This window comes from Aythya ferina (genome assembly GCF_964211825.1).
Source record: "Aythya ferina genome assembly, chromosome: 24".
Lineage (NCBI taxonomy): Eukaryota > Metazoa > Chordata > Aves > Anseriformes > Anatidae > Aythya > Aythya ferina.
The window spans coordinates 7,261,725-7,274,726 of record NC_140322.1 but is presented as its reverse complement, the minus strand read 5'-3'; the positions used below and the strand labels follow the sequence as shown (position 1 = coordinate 7,274,726).

General features: G+C 46.0%; 1 protein-coding gene across 3 annotated transcripts in view; it reads right to left on the bottom strand.

Annotated features, from left to right (window-relative positions):
* Positions 1–13,002, bottom strand: part of LUZP1 (leucine zipper protein 1) — a 43,962-nt gene that overhangs the window by 14,806 nt on the left and 16,154 nt on the right. The gene's annotated exons all lie outside the window — the stretch shown is intronic.

The following is a 13,002-nucleotide window of genomic DNA, read 5'->3' as shown; positions in this document are numbered from 1 at the left end:
AGCATACCGGTGAAGGCTGAGACCTGCTGCTAGCCAGCACTGCCCATCACTTCCAGCATTTCTCCTGCAGCTGACGTTACTTGGCATCAGACTTTACCCAGGTTGTAATTATGTCCCAAGGACACTGTACCAATGGAGTTTCAAGTTTCTCCTCTCCTGTTTCAAAAGCTGTCAGTGCCATCAACTGTCATCCATTCACCCACCCAATAGAGGAGCAGTTGCAAATACTCATGCTTCTATTCCTTGTTGCCACTGATGATGAGCAGCAATTACAATATATGGGCAAGCTCCAACACACTAAATGTAGCTCTCTTCCCAGGTTGGAGATGGCAGGGCTTTTTTCATATGGCCTTTCTGTGCTCAGCATGGGGTAGCCAGGATGGAGGTGGGAGGATAAGATCTCCTCTGGTTCTCAACATCAGCATTGCCCTGTCCTGGGCTTCAGGTACATCCCACTCATGCAGTGAGTGTGCAAAGGCTAATGCAAGCATTTGGAAGGGGAGGTGACTGCAGCTCTTTGACCTGTGCCCTTGCTCAGGCTGTCTGTCTTGAAGCAGGATGTGGCCTCCAGCATTTCTGTCAGAGCTCTCTGCAGAGGAAACACTCAGGAGTTTCCTATTTCACAGTGCCAAGAGGTGAACAGCAGGATGTGGGGAGGAGACAGTGCTGGCAAAGGAGACTGCTGTGCCCCAGCACAAAGCCTTTGATCAAAGGTGATTCATTTCCTGATGGGCAAAGGGGACTGCAGTGCAAACAGGCACCAGTGGCACACACCAGGCAATTGCCATGCACACCAGGCACCCAGAGTGCACATCAGACACCCACAGCATGCATCAGGCACCCGCTGTGCATACCAGGAACCCTGTGGTCCCTCTTCTGCGGGATAACTCTCACCAACATACTTGCTCAGTCTCACGCACACCAGGAAGCTGAAAGAAGCACTGTAAAGAGCAAATGAACAGGAGCCTTGAGCCCTGGGGTGTCTGGACTTGGCTGTACATGTGTCCACTCCCTCACTGTGGTGGTCACATCCCACGCCTGAACCACCCTCCCTTGCGCTGCCTACAGATCATAAAGGCCACATAGGCCACAGCCCTGCTGAGTGGCCGACAGCTTTGGCTGCAAATAGGAAGGGCTGTTCGGTCCCAGGCAGGATCCCATCAAGAAACGTCACCAGAATGTCACAAGAAAGGGCAAAGCAACTTTGCAGCACCATGAAAAACAACACTGTTCCCAGCGTGCCATGGAGAAGGGAGTTAATGGTTAACTCAGCATCAGGCACTGGTCAGGAAGCACAATCAGGCCCAGCCTTCAGTAACAGCAGCTGCGTTTCAGACTGGCTGTCAGGATGCAATCCTGCAGGAGCTTCACATGGGCTCAAATGTGGGACTATCTGCAGTGCTTGTACACAGCACTGACTTTCAGACCACCGCTCTTGCAGGTTGCTTCTGCAGAAATCGGCAGGTGAGGGCTGTGTGCTGCCTGTGAGCACTGCACCAGGCTAGGGAACAGTTCTGATTTCCCAGTGCTCCTCACCATGGAAAGATCACAGTGGCTTTGCAAGCTATGTCAGTGAGACTGGCCTCACAATCCCCATCTTAAGAAAAGGTGGAAAATGAAGGCAGGTGCACAGAGGGGTCAGGGAGCTGGATCTCCCTCTCCTCCCTCTTATTCTATTCCTGCAGCATCAGCTGTCATCTAGGTAGAGTTGAATCTCTCCTCTCACACCCTTAGGGTTCTTAGGAAGCTGCATCACAAAGGGCAGTAGTGGCTCAAGTTCAGTGAGCTACTGTTTGCAAAGAGAGGCCCTTGCCCTCAAAGACAGGGGACTTCTGAGAAGAAATTATCTCCCTGGGCAGTGACCTGGCATGGTCTGATGGAATCTACAACAGGAAGAAAAGGGGTTATGGGCACAGATCCCTGGGAAGGGATGCACTATTGCAGGTAAACCACCCTTAAACTAACTCGTTGTTCCAACAAATCACCCTAACAAAGTTGGTTCCTGCAGATTTGGGACCATGAGTAGGTAATTATCTGCCCTTCTGTCTGTACCTGGTAACGCTTGGTGAAGAGCTTGGCAGGAATTAAGAGTCAAGAATTAGACCCTCACACTACACTGTCAGAGCCCATGGGTCACAAAGAGCAGGAGAGGGATGTTGAGACACTATCCCAAGAGTCACTGATGCCAGAGGCTGCTCAGAATCCCAGAGGAGAACCTGATTTCTACGGAAAATTCCAAATCTTTGAATGAAACTGAAAATTGAACTCAGTAATTAATTTTGAAAATGGTGAGGGAACGGTAGATCCCGTGGCAGAAGAATCCCAGAAAGATTCAAGGATTCAAGGTCAAAGGGACCTTCTAAGATGTTGCCTTCCCCATAAACCTTCTCATATGTCTGGAATTAAGTGCCCTCCCAAGACTCCACCTGCAGAGACCGCTTGTCTTTGCATCCTGTCTTCTGTGCCAAACTTACTGTTCACTCAACAGCAGCTTTGGGTCACTGGAGATCTCTCTCTCATAGGCTTCGAAGCCTCTCAACTATCTAAGTCTTCCTCTGTAGGAGACAATAACCAGGACTTACCTCATTGCCAGAGTACTCAGAGGCAGAGCAAACAACCTGCTCTGATGCGAGCACACCTTTGATTTCTATTTAGAATTAATGTTTCCAAAATCTAAAACAAACTGTGGCAGCTGGTTCCTCTGCCCTCTGGTTAACTGTCTGTTGCATAGGGAACATTTAAACCCAACAAATTAGAGATGATGGGCCCCCAGGAGCACCTCATGTCACATAAAACTCATTTTTCCCACAGTACATCCTCACCAGAAACATTTTGCAATGTACTCCACCTGGTTTCCTCAACAGCCAGACTGCCCTGATAAGTCGTCTTTTGAAGAGAGAGACCTAGTCTGTAACACCAAAAAGACAGTGGGATTCTCAGTGCTTGGGAGACTCCCAAAACAATCTCAGCTGATTATGGCACCAAATATCTGCTCCTTGGGTGTTGAAACATTTTTTCTCAAAACTTTTTAGGGGTATCCTATGTCCTGTATCTTATATGATGTCACTCAAGAGTAGTTATTTTATTTATTATATTTATTACCGCTCTGACAGGCATCAAATAGGGAACAGTTGAAAGATCTTGAAGCAAGGGATATGGGATAACTTCTAAGATAAAGACGTCCTATGATATGGTAACAAACATCTCCAGGATCTTCAGGACCCTTGAAGTCTAGCTAAATCAGTGATAGGCTCTGTGTGGCTTGGCAGATCACACACAACTGCCCTTTGGGATCTCCCATAAGCAGCTTGACCTCTGCAGAAGCTGTGTGGGAACATTCCTAGCCTCACTGAGCCCCGCAAGGACATCCTTTATACTCCATCCAAACAGCCAAATTGCTGCCACACACAGGTACAGATGTTCCCCCAGCCTAGAGTCGCTCAGACCTTGAGCTCCTTTTCTATCCAACCCAACCTTTCCTGTAGAAATGACTCATAACTAATGATTTCAGAAGTTAAAAAAAAAAAAAAAAAAAAAAAAAAACAGACAAAAACCAACTCACATATTGTGAGAACTGAGTCAAAGTTAAAGCCCTCTCTGTTTTCTTTTGCTAATATATCACAAGCCTTTTAATGAACAAATACAGTGATGGATAAACACTAAGAAAATCAACTTATTTTGGCCTTCTAAGAGAAAAGGTGGGATTTCTTCTCTGCTTTAAGTCACACTGCTACAAGGTTTATGTATCTGAGTTGGTCATATTCTCCAGACAATGGCATGGCATATTCAGAGGACATTCATTTCATTCTCAAAACAGATTCTAGAAGACCAGGTAATGTACCCTTCAACTCTCTCCATGGAAGGGGAATAAGCAGCTCAGTGATGGGAAATGAATCCCAAGTAAAGATTGATTTCTGGATATAAGAAGAATCCTAATTCATGAATGCTCTCAGTGCAGAGTTGCACATTTCTAAACAACCAAACTTGGGACAGATCTCTTGGATGAGATTTAATGAACATACTTCACAGTCATAAATCTGCAAATTTCAGATGAAGAAAACCCATCACACCTCCCTACATCTTGTACACCTTTATGAGGGATCTGGTGCTTTGTCTAGTGCTTTTGTATTCTTTAGAAGAGTTCCAAGCAGCATGCCATCCTTGGAGCAATCCCAGCCTCACAAGCCTCTTATCAATAGGGTGTTTTATTATCTTTATGCTACGCTACTTTCTTCTCTTAATATACTTTATTGTGGAGGAATCCCAAAGAACAAAGGGCTGCTATTGCCTTCCTAAGAAACACAGGCCATAGAGTTTCACCTACAAAACCCAACACTGAACTGTACAGAAGTACTCTTCAAAGTATGTGTGCAGCAAGACCTGCTTTCCCAAAGCTATTTGAAAAGCAACGTGTCAAAAGATGTACTGACTCATAACACCCAAAAGGGAAGATAAGACACACATATATGTACTATGTGTTTGAGCTGTTGGTCAAGCTGTTGGTCAAACTGAGGCACAAGAGGGAAATACACAGGCAGTGGAAGCAGGGACATGTGGCCTGGCAAAAGTACAGGGATGCTGTCCAGATGTGCAGGGATGGGATCAGGAAAGCCAAGGCACGGATGGAACTGAGCTTGGCAAGGGATGAGAAGAATGGGAATGGGAAGGGATTCTAATAGGTACATTGCTCAGAAAAGAAAGGCCAAGGAGAGTTTTCCCACTGATGGACGAGAAGGGAGAACTAGTAGGAACAGACATGGAGAAGGCATACTCAACAACTTCTTTGCCTCAACCTTCACTGTCAGTCAGGTTTCCCACCTCTCTTGTTTCCCTGAACCCATAGATGGGGGCCGAGGGAGCAAAGTCCCACCCACCGTAAGCGAAGAGCAGGTATGAGACCAACTGATGAAACTGAACAAGCACAAGTCTATGAGCCCTGATGGCATGCATCCCAGGGTCCTGAAGGAATTGGCTGATGCAGTTGCCAAGCCTCTCTCCATCATATTTGAAAAGTCCTGGCAGTCAGGCGAACTCCCTGGTGACTGGAAAACGGGAAACGTTGCTCCCATTTTTAAAAAGGGTAGAAAAGCGGAGCCAAGGAATTACAGACCGGTGAGCACCACCTCTGTGCCTGGCAAGATCATGGAAAAGATCCTCCTGGAAGCAACGTCAAGTCACATGCAACACGAAAAGGTGATCTGAGACAGCCAGCATGGCTTCACCAAGGGTAAATCATGCCTGAGCAATCTGGTGGCCTTGTGTGATGGAGTGACTGCATCTGTTGACAAGGGAAGACTGATCGATGTCATCTACCTGGACTTCTGTAAGGCCTTTGACACGGTCCCACATGACATCCTGATCTCCAGACTGGAGAGATGGATTTGATGGGTCAACCATTCAGTGAACAAGGAATTGGTCACACCCAGAGAGTGGTGGTCAGTGGCTCTGCATCAGGGTGGAGACCGGTGATGACTAGCATTGCTCAGGGGCCTCTCCTGGGACTGGTACTGTTTATTATCTTTATCAACAACATAGACAGTGGAGTCAAGTGCACCCTCAGCAAGTTTGCAGATGATGCTAAGCTGAGTGGTGCAGTTGATACAACAGAAGGAAGGGATGCCATCCAAAAGGACCTGGACAAGCTGGAGAATTGGGCCCACGTGAACCTAATGAGGTTCAACAAGTCAAAGTGCAATGTGCTGCTCCTGGGTCAGGGCGATCTCAGACATGAGCACAGACTGGGAGAAGAAGTCATTGAGAGCTGCCCTGCAGAGAAGGACTTGGGGGTTCTGGTGGATGAAAAGCTCGGCATCAGCCAGTTGTGCGCACTTGTGGCCCAGAAGTCCAACCACATCCTGGGCTGAATCAAAAGAGGCATGGCCAGCAGGTTGAGGGAGGTGTTTGTCCCCCTTTGCTCTGCCCCTGTGAGGCCCCCCTTTGAGTCTTGCTTCTAGGTCTGGGGCCCCCCAGCATGCTGATCTGTTAGAGCAGGTCTAGAGGGCCACAAAAGCGATCAAGGAGCTGGAGCACCTCTCCTATGAAGAAAGGCTGAGAGAGCTGGGGCTGTTCAGCCTGAAGAAAAGAAGGCTCTAGGGTGACCTCATTGTGGCTTTTTAGTACTTAAAGGAGGCTTATAAAAAAGATGGAGAGTGACTTTTTTCTAAATCAGATGATGACAGGACAAGGGGGAATGTTTTTAAACAGGAAGAGAGCAGATTTAATTAGATATCTAGAAGAAATTCTTTATTATGAGGCTGGTGAGACACTGGAACAGTTTAGCCAGAGAGGTTGGGGATGCCCTATTCCTGGAGGTGTTCAAGGCCAGGTTAGTTGAGGCCTCAAGCAACCCGACCTAGTGGGTGGCATCCCTGCTCAGGTCAGGGGAGTTGGAACTTGGTTATCTTTGAGGTCCCTTCCAACCCAAGCCAATATGCAAATAAGCAACCAGCTGGATTTACAAGACAGTGTAGATCAAATCAACTGCAACTGAATTTAACTGACAGAATCATACCATGAAAATCTCATTCACTGCTTAATTATTTTCATAAATCTGGTCTCTGACAGATTGACATAATGATACCCCAAATGTGGGCAGTATGAAAGCATATAGAGCCATCCAAAGCAGGTAGACCTCATCCATAGAGCCAGGCTCTTGTCAGTGGTGCCCAATGCTAGGACAAGAAGCAATGGGCACAGACTGGAACACAAAAAGTTCTGATGTTCATCTGAACATCAGGAAATACTTTCTTATGGTGAGGGTGACTGAGCACTGGCACAGGTTGCTCAGAGATGTTGTGGGGTCTCCCTCCTTGGAGGTATTCAAAAGCCATCTGGACATGGCCTGGGCAAGTGGCTCTAGGTGGCTCTGCTGGAGAAATGAGGTTGGACCAGATGGCCTACAGAGGTTCCTTCCAACCTAAACCAAATTAAAAGTAATTCAGATGTAACTCACCTTGTTCCATTGCAAGTTTGTGCATGAGAACTTGTCCTGGAGTAAGCATCTCTCTGAATGAGAAAATTTTTACCCTTAGTGCACAAATTCCACCTTCTCCTGTTTAAATGAACTAGCTTGAATGTCTTGAAAGATACGGCTAAGAAAATCTTTGAGCCATCTGGAAGTTTAGCATTATTTAAATACATTATAATGAACAAATTATTAGTGGTGTCCCTCAGGGGCTGATAATGTTTAATGTCTTTATTAATAACCTAGATGATGAGACAGAGTGTGATCTCAGAAAGTTCATGGATGATACCAGACTGGAAGGTGGGGGGAACATGGCTGATATGCTGGAGGGCAGGGCTATTATTCAGAAGGACCTTGATGGACTGGAGAAAGGAGTGGACAGGAGCCTCAGCAAAGGGAAGTCCGAATCTTGCTCGTGAGTCAGAATGCCCTAAGCACCAGCAGAGGCTGGGGCTGCCTAGTTAGAAAGCAGTTTCACAGAAAAGGACCTGGAGGTCCTGGAGGACTAAAGTTGAACAAAGTTAGGAGTCCTTGTGTCACAGAAGGTTACCCATAAACTGGGCTACACCAGCAAAATTGAAGCCAGCAGGTTGAGACAGGTAAACCTCCTCTCTCTTTGGTACTTGCAAAGCCACATCTGGAGTGCAGTATTGCTTTTACTGGGGCTTCCCAGTAAAAGGAAGACACGGATATACTGGGGTGAGTCCAGCAGAGACCACCACAATGGCCATGGGCTGGAGCAGAGGACATGCAAGGAGACACTGAAGGGACTGGGTTTATTCAGCCCGAAGAAGAGAAGAAAAAGACATTTTACAGTTTGAAGCTGCCAGATAGGAGGATGTAGAGAAGACAGAGTATGGCTGGTTGAACAGTGAAAGGACAAGCAGCAAAGGACACAAGCTGCAAGAAGGAAAATTCCAAGTGGATATTAGCACAATTTATTTTTCACCACTAGCATGGTCAAACACTGGCACAGAGTCCAAGAGAAGCTGTGGAATCTCTGTTCTTTGAAAGTACTCAGAGTTCTACCAGACAAGGCCCTGGAACTCCCCAGGTGCTCCACAGCTGATGTGATTTATTACATACATCAGCAAATTTACTGAGGGTACACTTAATTTCACTGTCCATGTCACCAACAAAGATGTTAAATAGTGCTGGTACCAGTACTGACCCCTGAAGAAAACCACTCATCACTGATCTCCACTTGGACATTGAGCCATTGACTGAAACTCTTTGAGAGCGACCATCCAGCAAGTTCCTTACCCACCAAGAGGCCCAACCATCAAATCCATGGCTCTCCAATTTAGATACAAAGGATATCATGGGGGTCAGCGTCAAATGCTTTGTATATGTCCAGGTAGATGATGTCAGTTGATCTTTCCCAATCCACCAATGTTGTAACCCCATTGCAGAAGGCCACCAGATTTGTCAGGCATGATCTGCCCTTAGTGAAATCATTTTGGCTGTCGCCAATCACCTCCTTCTTTTCCATGTGCCTGAGCATAGTTTCCAGGATGATCTGCCCCATGATCTTGCCAGGCACAGCAGCAAGACTGACTGGGCTGTAGTTCCCCATGTCTCTTCCTTTTTAATCCTTTTTGAAAATGGAGGTTATGGCTTAGCAATTACATCTGCCAGATCTCTCTGGATCTGTCGATGTATCTCATCAGGTCCCATGGACTTGTGCAGCTTTAGGCTTCTTAGCTGGTGTTGAACCTGATCTCCTGCAGCGGGTGGTTCATAATTCTCACAGTTCCTGACTTTGCCTTCTGGGACTTGGGCTATATAGCTGGAGATCTTGCCAGTGAAGACTGAGGCAAAGAAGTCATTGATTACATCAGGCTTCTCTGCATCCCAGGTGACCAGATCTCCCATTTCCCTCCCAGAGAGGACACACCATTTCCCTAGTCTTACTTTTATCACCAATGTACCTATGAAAGCCTTTCTTGTTGCCCTTTGTGTCCCTGTCCAAATTTAATTCTAATAGGGCTTGGCTTTCTCAGCCTGATCCCTGTCTGCTTGAATAATGCCTTAGTATCCCTCCAGGATTATGTGTCCTTGCTTCCACCCTCTGCAGACCTTCTTTTTCTGCTTGAGTTTGGCTGGGCGCATCTTATTCATCTTTGCAAATTGTTACCCAACTTCCTGGTGTTTTTACCCAACTTTCTCTTTGTTGGGATACCTCACTCCTGTGTTCCTGTCCCTGAATATCAACCAGCCTTCTTGGGCTCCTCTTCCATCCAGCATTTTGTCACTTGCTTGGTTCATTACCAAGCAGATCCCTGAAGAGGGCAAAGCCTGCTCTCCTGAAGTTCAGGGTAGCGAGCTTGCTGTGCTCCCTCCTTGCTGTTCTCAGGATTCTAAACTGCACCAATGTCATGGTCAGTGCAGCCAAGGCTGCCCTTGAGCTTCACATTCCCCACCAGCTCCTCCTTGTTGTCGGGGATGAATTTAAGTTGGGCTGCAGATTAAGCTGACTTACTGGCTGTAGTGGCCAGAATTCTTTTGTACTGCTCTTCAGGTGCTCTCCTGCTGACCCATGACCTCTTTCCAGGCTCTGGACATCTATCACTGACACTGGCATCAGACTGTGAAGAGCAGGATGGATTGAGGTTCCCCTCCCCTGGCAATCCTAGCTTAAAGCCCTTTTCACCAGCCTTGCAAGCCTATCACAGAACATGCTCTTTCCCATCTCTGACAGGTGAACCCCATCAGCCAGCAGACCAGGTTTCTCAAAGTGAGTCCCACGGTGTAAGTAGCTGAACCCCTGCCTGTGGGTTTTACCAGAATTCACTATTTAAATGACTCATTCTAGCTCTACCTTTCCCCATGGATTTGCCATTTGGGCTTTCTGGTTTTCCCCATCAAGTATCTGCATTTCCTAACGCTCTTCTGAATTTACATTATCAATTTTATTCTCCCCTATTTAGCACAGATTGTGTTCCAGTGCTCTTGCAAGCCATAGTTTTGGCCAAGCCATCTTGTTAGACATTTGTGAGAATTTAGTATTCAAGACATTTACTAGAGTATTTTTACAACTCCCAATTGCTATGCTCTTAAATTTATATTTTTCTGCACATTCGATTTTGCTCATCATTATCTACAGCTTTATCTACATTTCTTTAGCGGCATCATTGGATATAACCTTCCACTAGGACTATATTAACTTGCCTGCACAAAACACACGGTCATTTCACACCTGTGGGAATGGAGACAAAAAGCTTTTAGCTAGAAACACTTGTGCTAGCTGAAACTCTTTATGAATCGGGAGATAACCATCTTTCCTTTCAGGCACTGTAATTAAACAACTACTACTTCAGACCTGTACAGATAATTTCTGTCAGAAGTCCTTAGGAGCATGACAGTGTTCCTCTCCAAACACACAGAAGCATCTTACTCTACATTTCCTCTTCCTTGGTTTGATTGCTTGTTGGTAATGGAGTCCCACAAACATGGACATCCCCAACATGCTCATGTGGGAATGACTGTTGGCACCTACTCTCACTATCCTCTCCACTAAACCAGGATAGACATGTTGCCAGCTGTACGTCTGCTAAGTAGTAGAGGACTTTGTTATCTTGCACAAACACATTTGGCACTTAATCTATCTTTTTACTTATGCTTTGATACTGCAACAACACTCCCTCACTATGATTGGTGGAACCCAGGCCCCCCTTGGTGGCACTGCTCGTCTTTTATGTTACCAATCATACACCAAGTTTCAGCCTAAGCCAATCCTAAAGATGAATGAGAATTATTAATGCTTTGGCCTACAGCCATTTTTTCCATTTATTTCTTCTCTTGAAGCTGTAGGGGTTTGCAGTAGTCTCTGGAGAGCAGCTCTCATCACAACCAACAGAAAGTTCATAGCTTAAAACAGTTATAATTAGAGTCAAGAATCGCAATTTGCCCCATTGCAATTGGATTCCTCAGGGTCCTCCACACTGTCAGATGCACACAGGCTGAGTTCTGCATTCCACAGCTGATGAGTGGTCTAGTTTCAGGGGAGAGACGGAGTAGGGTTATTGTCCATGCTCCTGTGGATGGGACATATACCTGATACTCCTCCCTCCTCCACCTCTCCAAATACTTAGGTAAGCTTAGATCCTCCCTGTTCTATTTTCTGCTAAACCATTACTCAGAATACCCGTGGGAAGTGTATTTTTGCACTGATCACAATGCTGGGAGTGTTTGCGCACACCTGGGGAATGGGAGCCTTAGGCAACATAGGTCACCAGCATATGTAGTCAATAATGCTAGGAGCCCGATAGTCACTTCAGGCACAAGGACTGCCCTAGAGACATACATCAGCAAAAGCTGGGGATTCCTTTTAGCAGTCTGGCCAAACAGGTTAGGGGGGAAAATCGATTAGACCACACTGGCACATTTCCACCCGAAATGTAGGTTAGGTGTGTTAGTTGGAATCTGCCCTGTGTGCATAAGCATCTGTAGTTTTAATTAAAAGGTTTCTGGTGTTGTGTACGTATGCAAGGGAGTGTGAACATGTCATGCTCAAAGGTGGTAATGCTACTGACAATTCATGTCTGCATCACAGTTCAACATGATGAGAGCATCAGTGGGATTTTTCTTTCCTGCCCCAGGGTGGAGCAGGCTGGGAGAAGTCTAGCATGTCATTTTCCATTTCTAAAGCAAAATTTTTCCGTCGTTTATGCAGAAAAAGGACACAGGGGTCACCAGTTGTAGCAGGTAAGGATATTGTGATCAGAGCCTTCAGTCAATTAAAGACAGAAGGAAAGAAAATGTTTCTAATTTGCTTTTGCTTTTTATGAGCTCCTTCTGGCACCCCGTTCTTGATCCCATGCAATGATATGTAGTTGTGGGAACAGGAGAAAAATACTCCAGAAAAAAAAAAATAAAAAAGTATTAAAAAAAGATATTCAGACTAAGTAAGAGCCAAAGTCCACTAAGACTGGAATGTCATTAATCCTGCACACCAGCTGCAGACATCTAACAACGTCCCAGTGCAGCTGAAGAGAGGCAGATGATGTGTTTGCTTACACAGTGGGGAGAAGGGCACCCTGGCCCCACTGAACAAAAAAGGCAAAATGCCAAGTGTCTTTTAGGGATGTCTGCACTTTGGGGGATAAACTGTCTCAGAAACATCTGCATCTGCTAGGAGAGGAAATTCTAAAAGTCAGAACAAGCTACACAATCTGGAAATGGTTTGAATATTGACTAATACAATGCTAGACTAGAGACATGAAATGAGACTACAGCCGAAAACAACCACAGCGACCACAGCATTCATGGAGACTAAAACAAAAATACCAAACAATATCTACAGCAAGTGTGGGAGACTGCAGCAGGCTCTGCAGATACAGGAGAGGATCTGGTACGTCACCAAGTCACATGGACCCTACACAGACACTCCAATCACCCACTGAATTCTTCTGTGCTGCTCTGCTCCCAGCATTGTAAGAGAATATCCTCTACACTGGGACCTGAGCTAGGAGGGCCAATCTGAAAGTAGCAGAGCATAAGGCCACCCCCAGTTGCTCAGAGTTAGCAGGTGCTTGGAGCAGTGCTGGGGTTTGAACAGCTGCCATTGCTTTACCATGCCCGGCATAGAATTTGCCTTTCTCTTCAAACCTGCCACTCTCCTTTGGCTCCACTTCCTGCTTGCCTTGCACTGAACACATTCACAAGTGAAGGCTCACTGAGACCAAGCTTGAACATTCAGTCATTAGGTATAGCATCTTCCTTCCAACAACATACGACGGTCGTTATCCCCCACAAGAATCAGAGCTCTACAGCTGGTGACGTCCCCTCACTGGAAACAGTGGAGCAAGAAATTACCTTTGCTCTGGAGCTACTGATCAGAAATGTGGCAATACCTTTAAAGCCTCTCAACATGCTGTTCCTATCTGCCAGGTATCAAAAAATGACTTGCACATGCAGCAGACAAGTTATCTCTTTTGAGAAGATCTTCATTTACCCTATATTTGAATCTAGCAACACTTTTTTGTGGGCGGGAGAGCTGGGGATCTCATTACAGAGACCTTTCTGCCTTCAAAGTT